Source organism: Procambarus clarkii, chromosome 48 (genome assembly GCF_040958095.1).
Source record: "Procambarus clarkii isolate CNS0578487 chromosome 48, FALCON_Pclarkii_2.0, whole genome shotgun sequence".
NCBI classification, from domain to species: Eukaryota; Metazoa; Arthropoda; class Malacostraca; order Decapoda; family Cambaridae; genus Procambarus; species Procambarus clarkii.
Window position 1 is genome coordinate 11,094,257 of NC_091197.1, and position 23,768 is coordinate 11,118,024.

Here is a 23,768-nt window from a genome sequence, read left to right on the forward strand (position 1 = left end):
CAGTTGGGTACCAGTTAGGCAAGTCGTTGACGGCTCATAATATGGAGGAAAGAGTCCTGAAGGACGTTACTGCCAGGAACGTGACCCATAGTAACACTAGCCAAAAAATAGTGAACAATCAACAACAATAGCAAGAAAACCTCCAACTTGTTCATGAAGAACTCTCCCGACACTAAGCGAAACGCCTTGAAAGAGATGAATGTCGTCTATGCCTTCACTAGCCCACTTGATGGGGCTGTCAGCCCCCCATCGATCTCAATGAGGGCTGACAGCCATGAGAACAACATGTCTTTCAAGCCACCGGACAAAGCACAAACAATAAGGCTCCATCAAAGATCATATAATTTCTACACGTACAAGCAGCTCATCACCAGAGGTATCCTGACCAACAACAACAGTGAAATAATGGACAGAAACAAAGACAAAAGAATTCTTATAAGACATGGGCAAATCACTATATATATCAGGCAACCTCAACCATCAGTTTACATATAACTCATACTCACGTGCATTCTACCATCGTCCAGACCAAGTCAAAATTGTCAACACACATTGTCCTAGGCATTATAAGAATCAAGAAAACTGCATATAAGGCCTATTGGCTCATGAGGCACCTTACTGCACCTCAGCCTTCTTGGTTATATGTTCGGTTGCTCCAGATAATTTCTGCATTCTCAAGTAAACAACATTAAAGATATGGAGAAGATTCGTGCTACAATTATTGATATAACCACTCGTGTCATATATATATATATATATATATATATATATATATATATATATATATATATATATATATATATATATATATATATATATATATAGATATATATATATATATATATATATATATATATATATATATATATATATATATATATATATATATATATATATATATATATATTAGGGTGAGGACTAGAGAAGACCAGTGTAATTATGGCCGTCCTCCCCCACCCTCACCACCTCACACCCAGGCCACCCACTACACCCACTTGTCTTAGTCCACCACATCTTCCTAAACACAGCCAGCCGCTGGCAGCGTCCACCCACTCTCTTGAGTGAGACACCTTTTAAACTTAGCGCAGTAGAACAAGAGGACATCATGGGAAACTAGACACACATGAATCGCAGAGATGTCAGATAAACCTCGTAAGAATTGCAAATGAGTGGAGCAGATTTGACGAGATACACAGTTTTAAGTGTTACCTTGAGGTGCTTCCGGGGCTTAGCGTCCCCGCGGCCCGGTCGTCGACCAGGCCTCCTGGTTGCTGTTGTGAATATAACAAGAAAACAAAAGGGGAGAAAAAGTCAATGCATCGAAGTACAGATGATAATGAGGCGGGACTCAAGAGCAGATGTTCGACCCTACAAGCATCTACGTGAATACTTCTCACATCCGCGACTTCCCAAGTTCACAACTCCACATGACCGAACACGCTACACAGCCCATGCTTAGTGACAAACACTTAATCCAACGTTCCGCCCAATTTCTTGAGTGAGAAACAGTCTCTTGAAAAGCACAGTTGCCAACGAAGGTACAGTACTGTGAGAGAGACATGACCTGCTGGCCAGACTGGGGACGTGTGCCGCGGGAACCCAACACGCCTCAATGCCAGTACAACACCGATAAAGTTTTGACCACAATCCCTCTAAATATGTTGACCAGACCACATACTAGAAGGTGAAGGGACGACGACGTTTCGGTCCGTCCTGGACCATTCTCAAGTCGATTGTCACAATCGACTTGAGAATGGTCCAAGACGGACCGAAACGTCGTCGTCCCTTCACCTTCTAGTGTGTGGTCTGGTCAACATACTTTAGCCACGTTATTGTGACTCATAGCCTGCCCTCTAAATATATGGGCCATAACTACGTCTCTCGACCTTTAAGTACTAACTAAACACCCCAAAAGGCACCTGATCAACTGAGCTGTTATTTCTACGTCAAGCTGCGTGTAGCGGCGTCCCATGACCAGGGTGACTAGACCGTCAGACACCAAGCCAAGGCGACATTGGATTCTCGGAAACACCTCGAAGTGGTTTTCTCCAGAACACGACCGATGAATCAGTTTACAAGTAGATACACAATTGCTGCTGGGTGAACAGGGGCGAACAGTTAAGACGCGGTCACCAGTTTTCCCCTCCCTGACCAGGGCTCGAACCCAGCCGCAATCGCCGGCGCGATAAGGAGCGAGTATGGCACCAATGCTCCACAGAATTATCCACCGAGTGTAATATGTGTAATCTACTGAGAGGCCTCAGACCCCGGTCTCTTTATCTTCTCCTCTCATACAAACATATAAATTGTAACTAATGACCAAACCACACATCAAAAAATGGAGAAACGACCTGGACCATTATCAAGTCGTGTAATGGTATCAAGCCATTACACAACTCGTAATGGTCCAATACGGACCGAAACATCCACGATTCACCATTTTCTGATGTGTGGTTTGGTCATGTTATTGTGGCTCGTCGTCTCAATTGTAGCGCATCAAACAGCTCGGAAGATCACACGACGGCGTAGGCAATCAGCATGATAACAGCTCACATCAGCGTCAGAAGCCTGGTCAGCTGGCATCAGCGTACTGGAGCCAAGTGATGTGTTTACAAGGCGAAACTTCATACCGCACCATGCGGCCTGGACTGGTCGGTGTGGTGACGGCCTGGCTTCTTGCACCATGTTCGATTCCCCGATGATCCAAGTCGCTGAGTACTTTCTTCGCTCCGTCCTCGTATCCCAGCTCTCCTTGTTCTCTTATCCCAGCTTCTTGTCCTCATATCCCAGCTCCTTGTCCTCATATCCCAGTTCCTTGTCCTCATATCCCAGCTCCTTGTCCTCATATCCCAGTTCCTTGTCCTCATATCCCAGCTCCTTGTCCTCATATCCCAGTTCCTTGTCCTCATATCCCAGCTTCTTGTCCTCATATCCCAGCTCCTTGTCCTCATATCCCAGTTCCTTGTCCTCATATCCCAGCTCCTTGTCCTCATATCCCAGCTCCTTGTACTCATATCCCAGTTCCTTGATCTCATATTCCAGCTGCTTGTCCTCATATACCAGCTCCTTGTCCTCATATCCCATCTCCTTGTCCTCATACCCCAGCTCCTTGTCCTCATATCCCAGCTCCTTGTCCTCATGTCCCAGCTCCTTGTACTCATATCCCAGTTCTTTGTCCTCATATCCCAGCTCCTTGTCCTCATATCCCAGCTCCTTGTCCTCATACCCCAGCTCCTTGTCCTCATATCCCAGCTCCTTGTCCTCATATCCTAGCTCCTTGTCCTCATGTCCCAGCTCCTTGTCCTCATATCCCAGCTCCTTGTCCTCATATCCCAGCTCCTTGTCCTCATACCCCAGCTCCTTGTCCTCATATCCCAGTTCCTTGTCCTCATATCCCAGCTCCTTGTCCTCATATTCCTTCCAGACGTTACATAGTTATTCTAGCGTAGCACTTTCCTCTCATAATTTCCTAATCTTGGTACCTGCGCTTAACTTCTCATCTTTGCGTTTATGTGAGAGATAGAAGGTTCATGATGGGGGACTGACCAACCAAAGCATCATATACCCTCGAAACACAAACCAAAACTGTTGCTATTTCCCGCTTGTTACAACTTGATATATTGGTTGTTATAACTGGTTAGGAAGTGTTAAAACTTGTTCGAACGTTGTACAAACGTCGTAGTTTCGGTGTTTGTTTGGCGGGCTCCAAAATCTTATCAACACCTACCTAGAATTGCTTGATTTTTTCTTCCAAATCGGTATAGACGTTCATGCGCTAAAACAGTCACAGGCTGGCATGTTCTGACTGGCGTTCGGATGACAATACGTATGATCAACATGATGAGAAAATAGTTTGTAAGTGACCTTGCCCTGCATGGCTGTCTGTCTTACAGGGGTACTCATGTCAGTGTCACCTCTTGTGGTGGCTTCATCAATCACCTGTCTGTCTGTCTGTCTGTCTGTCTGTCTGTCTGTCTCTGTCTGTCTGTCTGTCTGTCTGTCTGTCTGTCTGTCTGTCTGTCTGTCTGTCTGTCTGTCTGTCTGTCTGTCTGTCTGTCTCTCTGTCTGTCTCTCTGTCTGTCTGTCTGTCTGTCTCTCTGTCTGTCTCTCTGTCTGTCTGTCTGTCTGTCTGTCTGTCTGTCTGTCTGTCTGTCTGTCTGTCTGTCTGTCTGTCTGTCTGTCTGTCTGTCTGTCTGCTCTCTCTCAATACCACAGCGCTCATAACCTTGGGAGAGTTAACCAATAACCGGCAATAAATTAATATTCCTTGCTAACTACACCTGTGACATTTTGACGACCTTGATGGCTGTCTAAGAACAAAGAGCATTAAGATACCGACCTTCACAGTCTCTACTGTAATCATTAATTATAATGCTGTTAATAGCGAATTAAAATCTGCTAATATAATGGGTTTTGTCAGTTTTCACTTCGCTTCATGCAGGTCGGCGTTCAATCCCCGACCGTCCAAGTGGTTGGGGCACCATTTCCTTCCCTGGCCTCCTCTCCCCCCCTGCCCCGTTCCATCCCAAATCCTTATCCTCATACCCCTCCCAAGTGGTATATAGTCGTAATGGCTCGGCGCTTCCTCCTTACGGGCTATTCATGCCCGTGCCACCTCTTGGGTGGCTTAATCTTTATCAATCATCAATCAATCGCTTTCTCTTGTCAGTTCGTTGATGATTTATAGAGTTGTTCCACTCCCATAGACACGGGAGACATCTCCCGTCACGCAGGGTGCAGTCGCACCTCCACAGATCTCCAGTATCATCTCTTGATACTGGTAATGGCTCAAAAGGGCCACCACTTACGGGCTATTCATGCCCGTGCCACCTCTTGGATGGCTTAATCTTCATCAATCAATCATCCCATAGCCTGCCATTGGTCACGTTCGGTGGCTGATGAGTACAAGGTATGGTGAGTGACCCCCAGGCCTCAACGTGCCTCACTGGGCAGCACGTCAGTGAGGTACATAATGGTATAAGTAATGGTTAATACAATATTAATGTAATGGTACAAATAATGGTAAATGTAATGGTATAGAACTAGCATTGTTAGAGGCAAGATCGTGGCTTGATGACATGGTAAATGTGGTGGTGGTGGGGGTTGTATTGGTGGTAGTGATGGTGGTGGTGGTGGTTGTATTTTTGGTGGTGATAGTGATGGTGGTGCTGGTGGTGGTGATAGTGATGGTGGTGGTGGTGATACAGTGATGGTGGTGGTGGTGGTTGTATTTATGGTGGTCATAGTGATGGTGGTGGTGGTGATACAGTGATGGTGGTGGTGGTGGTTGTATTTATGGTGGTGATAATGATGGTGGTGCTGGTGGTGGTGATACAGTGATGGTGGTGCTGGTGGTGGTGATACAATGATGATGGTGGTGGTGGTGGTGACAGTGATGGTGATGGTGGCGGTGCTGGCGCAGAGACAATTATGACGGCTCACAATCATACTGTCAGAGGCTATGATTAATGAAACTTTGAGAGCTGTAGTGTAAACAGCGAGAGTAAGAGCGGTGATGTTGATGGTGAAGCATTGTGTTGTGCAGAGAACTGCTGTCATGTTGATTGTTGGTGATGGTGACAACCTTGTACGTGGTCTACTGCTATTATGTTGGAGGTTACTGGTGGGGGGGATAGTGGTGGAGAGTGGGGGGAGGGGGTTATGGTGGATAGAGAAGTAATTACAAAGTATTACATAGAGAGAGAGAGAGAGAGCCTAGAGAGCTTGATTTCTGTACCATAACCAAAATTCCTAGTGTGTATACTTAGACCCCCTCAAGAGGTACGTTTCTCCAACACCAATAGTTAGGTGGAACAGCTATATACAAGGCAGCAGGGCCAAGACTGGCTGTCTTGAACTTCTTTATTGTACGTTCAGAGAAGACACACACACACACACACGGGTGGGACACGAACAAGGGAACACAGGTGGAAAATTAGTACCCAGAAGAGCCACAGAGACGTTAGAAAGAATTTTTTCAGTGTCAGAGTAGTTAATAAATGGAATGCACTAGGAAGTGATGTGGTGGAGGCTGACTCCATACACAGTTTCAAATGTAGATATGGTAGAGCCCAGTAGGCTCAGGAATCTGTACACCTGTTGATTGACAGTTGAGAGGCGGGACCAAAGAGCCAAAGTTCAACTCCCGCAAGCTCAATTAGGTGAGTACACACACACACTCGCGCGCGCGCGCATTGATTAAATTATTCTGTAAAATTCTTGAACAAAATTATTTCCGGAAGTTCTGCTCTGTGACCATGGTGACTGTGAGAGGTGTACAGTGACCAGGGTGACTGTGAGAGGTGTACAGTGACCATGGTCATGTGCGTGGGTGTGTGTACTCATCTAGTTGTGCTTGCGGGGGTTGAGCTCTGGCTCTTGGGTCGTGTGTGTGTGCCTGTATGTGAGGGGGGGGGGCGATGTGTGTGTGTGGGGGTGAGACGGTGTGTGTGTGTGTGTGTGTGTCTGTGTGTGTGTGTGTGTGTGTGTGTGTGTGTGTGTGTGTGTGTGTGTGTGTGTGTGTGTGTGTGAGAGAGAGGTGACCAGTACACAAGAGGTGTGGTGGGGCAAGTAATGATGCCAGGAAGAGTGCCAGCCTCCACTGGCACCCCCCCTCCCCCCAACCCACTGGTGAGGAGACCGCTGTGTGTTCTACACCCGAGGTGCAGTGTAGTCATCTACATACTGATGGTGTGTTACAAAGCTATTTCCCTCCAAATGCTCTACTAGCCTTTTCCTCACGATCTTCTCCATCACCTTGCATGGTATACAAGCATACAACGTATGTGTTTGTATGTGTGCGTGTGTGCAGTTTGTCACAGACGTTGAGATCTGTTTGAGGGTATTGTCAACTTTTACGTTGAAACTCCTGAGCACCCAAGGTTTCATAAGGACGAGCCGCTGCTTTCATGTCACCAGTAAGAACTTGTCTCTGAGAAACAAGCTCTGTCGTGATCAGTCCAATTTGTGTGGTGTTTTTCCCGAGTGTAAAACATGCAGATGCCCGACGTATGACCTGCAGATGCTCTCAGAACATCGCACCGGAGATCGAGCAGATTTCAGGTAATAATTACCATGTAATTCAGAAGTCACACCTCACGGAACATGAGATGGTTATCGTTCATCGTGTACTGTTGCTGTACGGACACGCGCGTGCACGGCTAGCTCTGGGTGTAATGACAGGCGAGGTGACCACTAAGCGTGCAACAGACAGTAGCGTCGGATATACGTGCTGTCAAGCGTGCAATAGCGCGCCACATTCAGCACCGCTCCAGTGCCACAGGGAAGTCCACTACGGGCTCACCATAGCCCGTGCTATTTGCCCCGCTCCTGTGCCAGGTAAGTTACGGGCTCACCATAGCCCGTGCTACTTGGAACGTGTTCCGGGTAGCTGAATCTATAACAACGCGCTGCGCTAGCGAGAACTGACATAACCGGCACGCTTCCTGCCCGTACTTGTTCTTCAAGGCGACGCTGTTCAGGTTAAGAAAGAACTTCCCGTCATAAAAAGTTATTTTAAGATTATTTAGCGCCTTCTGTGTCAGTATTTACCTGTGCTCAAGCTCCAGGACTCTACTGATCCCGTAATCAACCGGTATGAGTTTTAACACATCTTTGCTTCCTTGTGTGTTTGTTAGGGGGGTCGTGCCTCGGCTCCTGGCTTCCGCCTCTCATCTCGCTGTTGACTGATATACGTGTCAAGCCCTCAGGCATGTGTACATAGGCGAAGGTTGCCCGTTTGTAAAGGGAATTCAGTTAAAACGGAGCTTCAGGTATCTTTTTCTGTGATACGGAATCTTATGGTTATAAGTGCATAAAACAGGTGGTCAGTAGTGTCAATGTAAGTGCTGCTGGACACTTTACTACAGGTGTTTGTGGCTTCATGAAGCCCCTTACAGCAGGTGTTTGTGGCTTCATGAAGCCCCTTACAGCAGGTGTTTGTGGCTTCATGAAGCCCCTTACAGCAGGTGTTTGTGGCTTCATGAAGCCCCTTACAGCAGGTGTTTGTGGCTTCACGAAGCCCCTTACAGCAGGTGTTTGTGGCTTCATGAAGCCCCTTACAGCAGGTGTTTGTGGCTTCATGAAGCCCCTTACAGCAGGTGTTTGTGGCTTCATGAAGCCCCTTACAGCAGGTGTTTGTGGCTTCATGAAGCCCCTTACAGCAGGTGTTTGTGGCTTCATGAAGCCCCCTTACAGCAGGTGTTTGTGGCTTCACGAAGCCCCTTACAGCAGGTGTTTGTGGCTTCACGAAGCCCCTTACAGCAGGTGTTTGTGGCTTCATGAAGCCCCTTACAGCAGGTGTTTGTGGCTTCACGAAGCCCCTTACAGCAGGTGTTTGTGGCTTCATGAAGCCCCTTACAGCAGGTGTTTGTGGCTTCATGAAGCCCCTTACAGCAGGTGTTTGTGGCTTCACGAAGCCCCTTACAGCAGGTGTTTGTGGCTTCATGAAGCCCCTTACAGCAGGTGTTTGTGGCTTCATGAAGCCCCTTACAGCAGGTGTTTGTGGCTTCATGAAGCCCCTTACAGCAGGTGTTTGTGGCTTCATGAAGCCCCTTACTACAGGTGTTTGTGGCTTCATGAAGCCCCTTACAGCAGGTGTTTGTGGCTTCACGAAGCCCCTTACAGCAGGTGTTTGTGGCTTCATGAAGCCCCTTACAGCAGGTGTTTGTGGCTTCATGAAGCCCCTTACAGCAGGTGTTTGTGGCTTCATGAAGCCCCTTACAGCAGGTGTTTGTGGCTTCACGAAGCCCCTTACAGCAGGTGTTTGTGGCTTCACGAAGTCCTTTATAGTAGGTGTTTTTTTTTAAGCTGTCGCGTCGTAGACTAGACTCTGTTCCTCTATGTATGAAAGCGAGAGTGTCGGGGTGTGTATACATATCATACAGGCGTGATACACGGATACATATCTTACTAGACAAGGTTTTCTGCCAGAAATTTCCGGGTTTTCGTCCAATTAGGATCCCTCGTGATATTTTACACTTTTACTTCTATTTTTTTACAGGTTGTTACAGACTTGTAAATTCTTCAACACCTTCCATTTTTCTTCATTCGGAAGCTCGGCTCTTTTGTTTTTACCGTTTTGTGGGATTTATTTCTTTGATTTTAGAGAGTGATTTATTTCCTGGAGAGCGTATAATCGTAAATGGATCTGATTGCGTGGGAGTAGAAAGTCCTAATTATGTGGTTAATGACTCCTATCCTGTGTTCGGACACGACTGCTACAGTCTCCAGTTCCGTATTCTGATTGGCTAGGTGTGTTGGATAGTATCTTGCATTCTCATTGATCTTCTATTCTATAGGATATTGTATTTACACCTACAGCCCTACGTTCGCTACCCACAAGTCCCATGCCCACTACCCATAATTAAGGCCCATCTGACAACAGGCCTAGAACAATCAACTCAAGTCCACATCTGCGATATCAACAGCTGTCGGTATCAGATATGACGAGTGATATCTGTGACTAATACAGCCAATTGGAGATAAAGATGTGTATGTGGTTGTCAACTATATGTGTGTGTGTATGTGTGGTTGACAACTATGTGTGTGTGTGTGTGTGTGTGCTCACCTAGTTGTGTCTGCAGGATCGAGCATTGACTCTTGGATCCCGCCTTTCGAGCATCGGTTGTTTACAGCAATGACTCCTGTCCCATTTCCCTATCATACCTGTGTGTGTGTGTGTGTGTGTGTGTGTGTGTGTGTGTGTGTGTGTGTGTGTGTGTGTGTGTGTGTGTGTGTGTGTGTGTGTGTGTGTGTGGTTGCCAACTACGTGTTTTCCTGCGTGAGTTTGTGTGCTTGTTTGTGAACTTGAATCAAATGTGTTTGTATAAGAGCTGCTGTGTGTTTATTTAGATCCGAGTGCATGTTTGTGTTTGCGTGTGTTTTATTAAGTTGAAGTTATACTTAATAAAACACGTGTGTGTGTGTGTGTGTGTATGTGTGTGTGTGTGCACGCAAATCCTGCGAGTCCCACACCCACGACACCATCAACAGCTTTGAATATTCACTCCAAGATCCTGGTACTTGGGTCTGGGTCAAAACCGTTACACACACACACACACACACACACACACACACACACACACACACACACACACACACACACACGCACGCACACACACACACACACACACATACACACACACACACACACACACACACACACACACACACACACACACACACAGGGGAATCGACCGGGTAAACAAGGATGAACTTTTCAACACTGGTGGGACGCGAACAAGGGGACACAGGTGGAAGCTGAGTACCCAAATGAGCCACAGAGACGTTAGAAAGAACTTTTTCAGTGTCAGAGTAGTTAGCAAATGGAATGCATTAGGAAGTGATGTGGTGGAGGCTGACTCCATTCACAGTTTCAAATGTAGATATGATAGAGCCCAATAGGCTCAGGAATCTGTACACCAGTTGATTGACGGTTGAGAGGCGGGACCAAAGAGCCAGAGCTCAACCCCCGCAAGCACAATTAGGTGAGTACAATTAGGTGAGTACACACACACACACACACGCACACACGCACACACACACACACACACACACACACACACACACACACACACACACACACACACACACACACGCACACACACACACACACACACACACACACACACACACACACACACACACACACACACACACACACACACCATGGTCATAACGACCAGGAACTACCTCGTTACACTACGACTACAAACAGACCACTACAACTACTCCCAAAGATTGTTCAGCTTAACATCTAGTAGTTTACTTGTAAACTCGTGCCCATGATGTGGACGGTAGTGGACCCCATACCGGTCCTGTGAACGGTGGAGACCCATCCTGTGACTACACCAGCTAATTGACAAGTTGAGAGGCGGGACCAAAGAGCCAGAGCTCAACCCCCGCAAGTATAACTAGGTGAGTATACTGCTGCCTTCTCCATACCGCCATGGCTCGCTGCCCACCGTGAAAGGCATCCCCCCCCACCCCCCCTAGCATGGTGATATTTCCAGAGACCTTGTGAGGAGGTGAAGATGTCGGCCGCCCCTCGCCCGAAAGGAACGGACGCAGTGACCCCTAGATACTTACACAGGTACGGCCAGGTCACCGGTACTCACAGACACGGCCAGGTCACCGGTACTCACAGGTACGGCCAGGTCACCGGTACTCACCGGAGACACGGCCAGGTCACCGGTACTCACCGGAGACACGGCCAGGTCACCGGTACTCACCGGAGACACGGCCAGGTCACCGGTACTCACCGGAGACACGGCCAGGTCACCGGTACTCACCGGAGACACGGCCAGGTCACCGGTACTCACCGGAGACACGGCCAGGTCACCGGTACTCACCGGAGACACGGCCAGGTCACCGGTACTCACCGGAGACACCTGCTCTGGTTATTATACCTGGACCGCTGAACTAATCTTGTGGCTTTATATAATAAACAATCTCATACGCCAACAATGAACAATTTACAGATTCATAGGTGAGGCAGCACGGAGCCTAGCGTGTGAATCACAGCCTGGTTGATCCCCTATGTAACTATACAACATTTTAAAAATTATCTAATGTATACATTTTATGAAGAAAATTTTATTATTAGTCTCCATAATGCGTTGGAGATCGTTCTTTGAAAAAAAATTATAAATTAAAAAAAAAAAGTCAAATTAAGCCGCCATAGAAAAGAAAACGTTTTGTTTAATAGTTATGGATGAGGATGTCTCTAAGATGGACCCCTTAATGTTTCATGTGTTGCCCAATCACCTCAGTACTATCGTTCAAGGGGAGGTGACAGGCCATAGTCCAGACCTTGGCACACATTGTAGTAAGACTTGCTATATTACCTCTCTTTTCATGTTTTTTTTTTTGGGGGGGGGGGGTGAGACTTGATAAGTCGTTTTAAAGTCATTTGAGTGTCGAGAGCCACACATGTTGTTAGTTCCCTGATTGGGTTATTTGTGGGATTTAGAGCTAGTTATATTGCTTGTTTCTTAACGTCAGGGATGATATGGTTATCTTGAGATGATTTCAGGGCTTTTTAGTGTCCCCGCGGCCCGGTCCTCGACCAGGCCTCCACCCCCCAGCAAGCAGCCCGTGACAGCTGACTAACACCCAGGTACCTATTTTACTGCTAGGTAACAGGGGCATAGGGTGAAAGAAACTTCGGCCGACTGGCTCCCTTCATAGATATGGGAGTACTGTATCATCTTAGCATCCCTTGTTGGGCAGTGTGGTAGCCCTCACAAGGGTCGTTCATACGTCTTAACTACATGAAGTAACTGACATCTTTAACACTTGGGTAAGACTTGGGTAAATACTGGTTCAGTAACAGGGTTGTGGATTTGTGGAACCAATTGCCGCGTAACGTGGTGGAGGTGGTGTCCCTCGATTGTTTCAAGCGCGGGTTGGACAAGTATATGAGTGGGATTGGGTGGTTATAAATAGGAGCTGCCTCGTATGGGCCAATAGGCCTTCTGCAGTTACCTTTGTTCTTATGTTCTTATGTTCTTAACACGACCTCAGACGAGGCTCCTCCCGGCGCTGACAATCATAAACTTCACCGTATTCACAGTACATTTTTTGTTAGAAATATATTAATATTATTATATATTCTGTACAGTTAGGTGTAGGTAGGCTTGTTAAGATGTTTATATAGATTCTGTCGGCAATCATTTGTATATGTAGTATTGAGGGGAATTATTCACAGCAACCCGTCCACCAAACTGTGTTCATTCCACCCAGCGGCCGACCCCAGAGACGCTGGCTTTATATAATGAACAATGCATCGCCATCAGTGTTAACAATGAAGTTCATTCATGATAGGAATTTTCTCAAATATATATATATATATATATATATATATATATATATATATATATATATATATATATATATATATATATATATGAATATTATTATATATTAGCATAATTGGGCGTAGGTTAGGTTAGGTAATTAGGTTAGGTTAGGTTAGGCTAGGTTAGGTTAGGTTAGATTAGGTTAGATTAGGCTAAGTTAGGTTAGGTTAGGTTAGGTTAGGCTAGGTTAGGTTAGGTTAGATTAGGTTAGATTAGGCTAAGTTAGGTTAGGTTAGGTTAGGTTAGGCTAGGTTAGGTGTTTAGGTTAGGTTGCCTCGTCAACAAAGGCCAAACGTCCATTCCATTGTCGCACACGATGCCAAAATGCTACTCTTTTTCGACATGATTTGACGTGCGTAAAATATGAAATAACTTTTGCCCAACCCGCAGCTTAACGAGCGTCGCAGACTCATCTAACCTGTGCTCATTCAACCCGTTCTCGCAAATTCGTATAGTCAATATTGACTTATTAACTACGTGCATAGGTGATATACTAAACATAATAGATACCCTTAAAAAGCTTCATAGAAAACACCGACCTTACCTAACCTTGTTAGTATGTTAAGATAAGCATCTTATTGCTTCGTAATTACAATTATTACTTAACCTATACCTATAATAGGTCACCTATGCACTTATTTAATAAGTCAATATTGACTATACGAATTTGCGAGAGCTCATTAGTGCAGGAGAACCGTCAGTATTGCGGTGCTTCTAATTTGTTTATCTCATTTGAATTGTGACGTTGTCAATAGCGTCAAAGTTTCAGTGTATCGAATATGACACCTTAACAACTGAACCTTTCTCACACGTATTAAATGTCACTTTCTTACGTCAATTACGTTAACGGCAGTCTCCGTGGTGTAGTGGTACTCGCCTGGCGTTCCGCGAGCGCTATGTCATGGGTTCGTATCCTGGCCGGGGAGGATTTACTGGGCGCAATTCCTTAACTGTAGCCTCTGTTTAACGCAACAGTAAAATGTGGACTTGGCTGTAACAACGATTCTTCGCGGCAGGGGATCGTATTCCAGGGACCTGCCCGAAACGCTACGCGTACTAGTGGCTCTACAAGAATGTAACAACTCTTGTATATATCTCAAAAAAAAAAAAACATTAATGTGGGAATCAACATTACACATTCAGACGACTGAATAGTTTTTACAATCCAATAAATTGTTAAAAAATAAAAAATTAACGTGACTGGCAAGTTCACACAGTTACCAAGAGATGGCGTAGCAATGCGCTTTATTCTTCAAGTTAACAGCTCTACTTCTCGCTAGTGAGGTGGAGATGATTGTGGCTGTCTCAAGACAATACTACTTACTCACGTAGGTGATCCAGCAAGTCACCGAGTTTTGTAAGTAATTTTAAACAAATATTGAACTGAAGTGAACATCTCTAGTCACACCTGTACAGCAGGTATGACTAGTCACACCTGTACAGCAGGTATGACTAGTCACACCTGTACAGCAGGTATGACTAGTCACACCTGTACAGCAGGTATGACTAGTCACACCTGTACAGCAGGTATGACTAGTCACACCTGTACAGCAGGTATGACTAGTCACACCTGTACAGCAGGTATGACTAGTCATACCTGTACAGCAGGTATGACTAGTCACACCTGTACAGCAGGTATGACTAGTCACACCTGTACAGCAGGTATGACTAGTCATACCTGTACAGCAGGTATGACTAGTCACACCTGTACAGCGGGTATGACTAGTCACACCTGTACAGCAGGTATGACTAGTCACACCTGTACAGCAGGTATGACTAGTCACACCTGTACAGCAGGTATGACTAGTCACACCTGTACAGCAGGTATGACTAGTCACACCTGTACAGCAGGTATGACTAGTCACACCTGTACAGCAGGTATGACTAGTCACACCTGTACAGCGGGTATGACTAGTCATACCTGTACAGCAGGTATGACTAGTCACACCTGTACAGCAGGTATGACTAGTCACACCTGTACAGCAGGTATGACTAGTCACACCTGTACAGCAGGTATGACTAGTCACACCTGTACAGCAGGTATGACTAGTCACACCTGTACAGCAGGTATGACTAGTCATACCTGTACAGCAGGTATGACTAGTCATACCTGTACAGCAGGTATGACTAGTCACACCTGTACAGCAGGTATGACTAGTCACACCTGTACAGCTGTTATACTCAAATTCTGTCAGTTGAAATGTAACCAATCACAGGCAAGTAGGCCTCTGACGTCATGCCAGACAGAGGAGCATCAAGCATGCTCCCAGCAGCCTCAGTTATCCTCACAGACCCAGAGTAGGTGGACCTCGGCTGGCCAGTTATACACCTGTTTGCCTCACTCAATAAATATATACAGAAGCGACTACTGTGTCTACATTCAACCCGAACAAGGCAAACGAATACTGGTAGCAGCAGTGGGACCCAGAAATTTTTTTCTGGAAACAAAAGTTCAAGTACCCAGCATCGCCTCGTGTTCCAGCCGCCACCGCCACCGCCATAAGCCGCCATCCTGCCACCCACGCATCAAATATTGTGCCAGACCGGGGTCCTGCCATCAACCACTACTCCAGGCCAACGTTTCAGAAGTAAGGGTCAATATTTGCCTGTGAGAACGCTCATTCATCAGTGAGGAGGAAGGAAGCTTCCCGCGCCAGCCATTTTTTTTGAACCTCGCGCCACCACGTGGGAACCACCTAGTGCACCCACCACCACCACCGCCACCCAAGCTGACAGTATCTAAGCTTTGTGAGTGTTCAAGCTACTGAAATCGTGGTCAATCATCGTCGCAAGTATCAACTGGTTATTCCATCGTCGCAATATTGTCGTCGTCAGAATTTATCTTCGTGCCTCTAGCCTGAACAGTGTGGGGTCCCTGAGTCTCGCGCCACCGCCGCCAGGAGCGCTGCCGTCGCATCCAGTTTGTAAACACGCCTCACATGGGCCTCTTCAGATCTTCACGACGCTTCTCCTACTTTGGCTACTGGTGATCCTCATAAATTACAACCCTGAGATAAGTAATTGCTAGTTGAGAACAACGTGCCAAGTGTTAAAAAGTGACTTATGTAATAATTCCCATAATATCCTGTGAATTAACCATTCAGTGACTTGTTAAATATTGGAGCTGGTTCAGTACTGCACTCCCCACAGTTTTCCTGTGTGATTTCAACATTCCTGCTTCTTACAGTAATTTCATTGAATTTTAATTGTTCTCCTAGAGTGTTATTGGTAAATTCAAATTCCAGTGAATTAAGAAATCCTTGTTTTAGTAGCAGTTAAGGATTTGTGCAATATAATTTTTTTTTAATTCCTCCAGGCCTAAAATTTAAATTTATTCCTTCAACATTGCATATTATAATTTTTTTTTTACCATAGTTATATACATTCCTGTGTCCAGTTTATGTGCTACATCCATATTTCTTGCATTGCCACTTGTTGTGTTGAATCTTTTTAATGAAATTTTGCAATTGCATTTCCCAGTTTTTATTCTAAATTGCTGTGCTTAGTCTGGTTTAATTAATTTACATACATCTAATTCCAGTCATTTTTTTAATGAAAGATTGCTAAATTTAGTTTACAATTGCTTGTTCTTAATTATTTTCTTGCCTAGCCCAATTTAATAATTTTATTTCTGTCATTTTTACTTTAGCCAAGTTTATATTTTTTTGTGTTTATTTTTGTGTATACTATTTCTGATGCCAGGTGCACTTAATTATAATCTGCGTTCAAATATTACTTCCACGGCTGTGACAATGCCTACCACTGTTGAAACCCCTTCAGAATCAATGGGAACAGTTGCTCGTCCCAATGGCCAGAGATCAGCTCAGGAAATGGTTATTCCTCTTTTTGCTGGGGAATCGCGTTTATTAGAATCATGGTTTAGTAAGGTTGAAGCAAAAACAGTTGCACGTTTTTCTAAGCCTACTGATGCCGAATACTTAGCAATTGCACGGTCAGCCGTGGACACAACCAAAGGTGATGCACGTTTTGTTGTTGATGAGAAAGCCATTGTTAGCCTCCAGTCTTGGCCTGAATTTAAGGATTTCTTTCGCCGTCGCTTTGTTAATAAAGGAGACCTTGACCCATATAGGTTAGTCAAGAAAATTGCCAATGCCACCATGCAGCCTGGTGAATCGTTTAATGCGTTTACTAGCCGTCTCGATCAGTATCTGTATGCCTTAGTTTCTGCTATGAATAATTCAACTTGGTTAGATAAAGACAATAATCTGTCCCCTGAGGCTATGGCCAAAATGATAGCATTTGGTACTTTAATGCATTTTGCCCCCGAGCATACAAAACCAATCGTTGAGCAACAAAATTTTGGTGTTAAACATGAAATTGGTGAAGTGTTTGAGGCTATTAACAATGCCGCCGATAAACTAGCTCCCCGAAGTGCTCAACTGTTGCCACCCTCTGATGCTGTAAATGTAGTCACAAGCTCTCAGCATCCTCCCACAAATTCTCAAAACTCTTGGTCGCAGAAGCGTACCCATGCTCGTAGCCCCCAGTCAAATTCGCCGCCTCATAAAATGCCGAAACGCCATAGTCCACAACCATCCACTCCCTCATGTTGGCATTGTGGTAAGAGTAACCACCTTGCAAGGGACTGTTGGTCCGCCCCTAGATCATCACCTCCTAGACAATTCTCTCGGCCCCCTCATCAATCTAATCATTCTAGGCTTCCATATTGCACGTACCATAAACAAGTTGGTCACCACACTGCGGATTGTAGAGCTAGGCAAAGGACATCTCCACCTCGTAACTCCCATGGTCAGTCTTGGCGAGGCTCACAGCGTCCAAGACATTATCAGAACTCTCGTAATTACAACTCCCAGCCCAGCTATAATGCAACTTCAAATTATAATGCTCAGTCACAGAATGCTGGAGCTCAGAATGTTCACTCCATGTCGTCGGGAAACCCCCAAGGCCATCCGCTAACCAATTCAAGCTAGCCAATCCTAGTGCCCTCCCTGTGTATTCAGTAGCTACCCAAAATAGATTTGGACACTTGACAGAGGAGGACACTGACTCTAGACCAGTTGTAGATGTTGACGGATCCACAGTAAATTTGACACAAACAAGACGCAGATATCCCAGACAACATAAGTCAAAAATAGTAACTTGTCCAGTCTCAAGTGATGGTCCCCTTGTATCAGCCATTGTACATGGTAGAGTTTTAAAAGTTTTTCTTGACTCGGGTGCAAAAATTAATATTGTCAAGCCCTCAGCTCTTAGAGACATTGAAAGTAAGCACCCTACTATTTTAAAACAGTCACACATACCTTTTCTAAGTGGTATTTCAGGAAATAAAGTAAAAGTTCAGGGTGAAATTGACCTCCCACTCAAGTTCAATGATGTCACATTGTCTATAACATGTTTAGTTGTTGACATTATTCATTTTCCTGGAGACATTCTCTTAGGTCTGTACACCATGATTGATGAAAATATTGCATTGTTTCCCCATCGTTGGAACATAAGTATCAAAGACCATGTCATACCCTTGTGTAGCATGTACCGACAGGGCCACGAGTTCAACCTTCAATCAGATTATGTTAATTTTGTTGACACCCGCCTTGCAAGCGTAGGTTTGTCAGATCATTGTCGTGGTAGCATACCCGAGAAAACAGGCACTCGATTGAAGCATAGTAGTTGTGCAGTTGTTAAGGAGAATGAGTATCGGGACTTTCTGGAAGGGGACGCCCTAACGGATTCTCGTTGTCTCGCTCGCCTGGCAGCTTCCATCTCTGAAGTCAGTGGTTCCACGGCTACTGACACTGTGCTACACCCTCATTCTCTCACCAGAATAAGAGTTAAGGTTCAGGGAGTGCCTGAGTTGTCGGATGTGATTGCGGAAAGTGAAACATGTAAAGTGAATGGTACATTTGTTGAACCCTCCTGGCACACAGTGCAGGATGGTACTGTCTCACTTTTTATCGCGAACACAAGTAATGCCGATATCCATCTCCAGTCTGGTACCCATGTTGTAGATTTTGCCCATTACTCGTTACCGGTGCGAGTTGTGGATGATGTCTCCATGGATCATACTGTTTGTACACTCACACCAGGAGAACAGGGATCTCAGCCAGAGGTGCAAGCGCAACACCTCAGTCCTACTGATTTTCCTGACTCTGTGGCTCAGCTTTTGGAAATTTTGAACAGGAATAGAGCTGTTGTTGCTCTACCAGGAGAAAAATTAGGTCTCACTCCTCTTATTACACATAAAATTCCCCTTGAACAAGGAACTACGCCTATTTATGTACCAGCTTACCGTCTTCCCCATTCTCAGAGAGCAGAAGCAGATAGACTTGTAGAAGAAATGTTACAGAGTGATGTAATTGAATCGAGTAATTCGCCATGGAACGCTCCATTGATTCTTGTACCAAAGCGAGATGGGACTTGGAGACCTGTAATCGATTATCGCAAGCTTAACAGAGTAACAATACCTGATCGTTTCCCACTTCCAGTTCTAAATGATTTGTTGCAAAGTATTGGTCGAAACAAAGTATTCTCAACGTTAGATTTGTTGCAGGGATTCTGGCAAATCCCCCTTGATGAGGAAAGTAAACAATTGACAGCCTTTAGTACTCCCAGTGGTCATTTTCATTTCAAAAGAATGCCGTTTGGTTTGCGTAGTAGTCCAATAACCTTTTCACGGCTCATGACAAATCTATTTCGTAGATTGATAGGAAGTACGCTTCTAGTTTACCTTGATGATCTCATAATCATGTCGCAAGATGTTCAGACTCATTTCCAGAACCTTGAAAAGGTACTTGCAAAGCTCGCTGAAGCTAATTTAAAAATAAAGCTTGCAAAATGTTCATTTTTAAAGCAAAAGATTAATTTCCTAGGTCATACAGTTACACCTTCAGGTATTACATTGAATGAATCAAAAATTATTGCTGCCCGTGATTTTCCAACACCTCGTACCGCAGAAGCCGTAAGACAGTTCACAGGTCTTGTAGGATTTTATCGTTCATTTATTGCTGGATTCTCTATTATAGCCGCTCCGCTTTACAAGTTGCAAAGAAAAGATGAACCCTTTGTTTGGGGAGAGGCCCAGGATCAGTCATTCAAAAAACTCAAAGCAGCCTTGATTTCGTCACCTGTCCTTAGGTATCCAGATTTTTCTAAACCTTTTACGTTGGTTACAGATGCTAGTGACATAGGTCTAGGTGCTGCATTACTTCAAACAGAAGGTCACAGAGATCACGCAATAGCTTATGCTAGCCGCACATTATCCAAAGAAGAGAAAAATTATAGTGCAACAGAACGAGAAGCCTTGGCAGTTGTTTGGGCACTTAAACATTTCAAGGATACAATTTATAATTACCCAGTTCATGTTCTTACAGATCACCAACCATTAATTCCCTTGTTCAAAAATAAGAATCCAGTTGGAAAGTTTGCTAGATATTTGCTCACAATTCAAGAATTCAATCCCACATTTGGATATATTCCAGGAAAGCAAAATGTTGTAGCGGATGCGTTTTCTCGACACGTAGCTGCGATTCAGTTAAATTACCCAGCATTAGATGCTACAGTAGTAGAAACGGAACAAAGACAAGACCCCATATGGGCACCCGTCATTAAATTTTTGACTAAGCAAGACACTCGCCCGATTCATAAACCACCAGTACCATTGAAAGAACTAGTTATGTTGGACAATTTACTGTGTAGAGTAGTAAAGCTAGGGACAGCCCCGAGGAAATGTTGTCAGTTAGTTGTTCCAGCTGTCTTGGTACCAACTGTGTTAAAAATTATCCATGATGCTCCTGCAAGTGCACATCCAGGAAAGGATCGTACACTCCAACAAGGTCGATTGAAATATTTTTGGCCAAAAATGGCTAAGGAGATTGCTCATTATGTTGACAGATGTTTAACTTGTTTACAGCACAAGGGACATGTTTCAGGACCTAATCCAATTCAGGTGTACCCAGCAACTAAAGCTCCTTGGGAACGAATATCGATGGATTTATTGACAAATTTTGCGGAAACAGAGAAAGGGAACAAACATTTGCTTGTGATGGTCGATAATTTTTCACGGTTTTGCGAACTAGTTCCTATCCCGAACAAAACAGCAGAAACCATAGCCAGCGCATTCCATGACCAGATAATTTGTAGATATAGTATGCCTAAAGTAATCCTTTCAGATAATGGTCCGGAATTCAGTAATAGTATTCTAACTAGCTTGTGTGATTTATATAACATCAAAAAATGTAGCATTATGCCTTATCATCCGGCAAGTAATGGACTAGCTGAACGTACTAACAGGAAAGTGTTAGATGCCTTGAGAGTCACGTTGAATTTTGATAACAACAATTGGGATGATTTTATACCCTTAATTCAGTGTGCTATAAATTCTTCAATTAATGTTTCTACTGGTGACACACCTCACGCTATTCTTTATGGTACAGATAAGATCCTCCCTAATGAATTGATTAACGTACCCCCTACTCCCTTATATAACGTAGATGATTTTGTTCAAGTGAAGCGTAGACAAATGCAACTAGTATTCAAGAAAATACGAGAACAACTGTCCAAAGCAACAGCCGAGTTCACTCTAGCAAGGAATGCACGAGCTAAACCCAATAAAATAACTATTGGATCTGTAGTAATGATACTTAACCAACACAGGTCTGGTCCTATGTACAAGTTAACTAAGAAATTTTTGGGTCCATATAAGGTAATCGAGCTTATTAAAGGTAACAAATACAGACTTAAGAACTTGTTAACAGGAGAGTATATAAATGAACATTTAGACCACATGAAGTTAGCTAAAATGACTGTTGACGAGACTGATGAGGAAGATGACAATGAACTTACCCAGACAGATACTCCTACTCGGACACCACCTCCTGTGGTTGACAGACCACTGGATGTTCAGCAACCCCATACTAGCAATTATAATCTTAGATCTAGACCTCTCGTTTCAACCGTGCACTCACCACACGTCCATTGGCTAGATGTTAACGAGGATATCTCTCAAGATGATAGTTTGTCACATGAAGTTTCATCTGTTCCGGACCTTCAGTCAGAGCCAGAGTTGTATAGTGCTCTGGATGAGCTAGGTGTAGATATCCGCAGAATTTATAATTGAATGCACTCTGTAGTTATTCTGTTTGTTTTGAAAAAAAAAAAAAAAACTCAATTGCAGTATTTCTACCACATGTGTCTTATTATTACCATTATATATAATGTATAGTTTTTCTCAACTTTATTTTGTTATGAATTAGATGCCATTGTCAAGTCTACTACCATTTGTATTTTTACAGTGCTTGTCATAAGAGTTATTATTGTTCTAGCAACCACATTGTGGCCAGTGAATCCTGACTGCTATCACGCAGATGTTAGTCTTCTTGATCCAGGTCTTGTATATGCTTGTAAATATATTGCACATTATATATATTGTACATTGGTCTTGTAAATATATTGTATATTTCGAAAAAAAAAAAAAAAAGAGAAAAAAAAAAAATTATCTATCTTGAAATTCAATTGTGGTTGTTAGGTCAGAACTTTGTTCTATTAATGTAATAATTGTTTAATTTTGTATGGTTTTCAAGCACATGCCATTGACACATGTTAATAATTTTGTTTAGGCAATACCTTGGGTTGTATTGTTCATATCTGATCAGTAGACATACACATGTTCTTAATACTCTGATTTAATCAAAGCATTGTTACCATGATTTTCACCTATTATGATGAATTTTTTTTTTTTGGTGCATATATGCCGAGTTGTTTGTATTACGCACACCTGATCTTCTTTCAATGTTTTATTATGCAAATTTCACATGTAAGCCATTATTGTATGCCACCGAGGTCCTTTCAGTATCATTGTAACTATATAGCTAGCCAGAGCTTGTCGACAAGGGACGTCGACTTGGTAGCGTGTCCGAGCGGTGTTATACTCAAATTCTGTCAGTTGAAATGTAACCAATCACAGGCAAGTAGGCCTCTGACGTCATGCCAGACAGAGGAGCATCAAGCATGCTCCCAGCAGCCTCAGTTATCCTCACAGACCCAGAGTAGGTGGACCTCGGCTGGCCAGTTATACACCTGTTTGCCTCACTCAATAAATATATACAGAAGCGACTACTGTGTCTACATTCAACCCGAACAAGGCAAACGAATACAGCAGGTATGACTAGTCACACCTGTACAGCAGGTATGACTAGTCACACCTGTACAGCAGGTATGACTAGTCACACCTGTACAGCAGGTATGACTAGTCACACCTGTACAGCGGGTATGACTAGTCACACCTGTACAGCGGGTATGACTAGTCACACCTGTACAGCAGGTATGACTAGTCACACCTGTACAGCAGGTATGACTAGTCACATATTCACTTTCAGTTTACACACACATAATCGCTTTCATAACCGCCCCCTGGAATTTCATTTCAGTATGAATGATGTGTAATATCAAATACATAATTTGAACCCATTATGTGCCTCTGTAACCCTTTCCACTACCGCCCACAAGATGGGTATGGGGTGCATAATAAATGAACTAAACTAAAGATACAGAATAAATACCCGTGAGGCTATACTTCGCTTCTCGGTGTATATATATTGTGAGTTGACTCGGGTCCTGAATTATATAAACAGGACTGGAGTATACTTGGCCACAGTGATCACTTGTGTGGCCTTGTTTGATAGGCCTAAGGGGCCAATATACCTTAGGCCTATCAAGATACACAAATATGCGGCATATTTGTTTAAACAAAAAACCATTTAGCTGAAGCTATTTACCTTAGGTAGACAATGTGTATATATCACGAGAACAAAGACTAAAACACAGACTAGAACAGAACACAGACTAGAACAAAACACTAGAACACAGACTACAACAAAACACTAGAACAGAACACTAGAACACAGACTAGAACAAAACACTAGAACAGAACAC

The 23,768-nt window shown here is 44.1% G+C and overlaps 2 protein-coding genes across 3 annotated transcripts in view; one reads left to right on the forward strand and one right to left on the reverse strand.

The window, feature by feature from the left end:
• LOC123764773 (multiple epidermal growth factor-like domains protein 6) overlaps positions 1-23,768 on the forward strand; it is a 377,392-nt gene that overhangs the window by 137,321 nt on the left and 216,303 nt on the right. The window lies entirely within an intron of this gene.
• The window catches only part of LOC123764774 (uncharacterized), a 131,646-nt gene that overhangs the window by 66,682 nt on the left and 41,196 nt on the right, over positions 1-23,768 (reverse strand). The gene's annotated exons all lie outside the window — the stretch shown is intronic.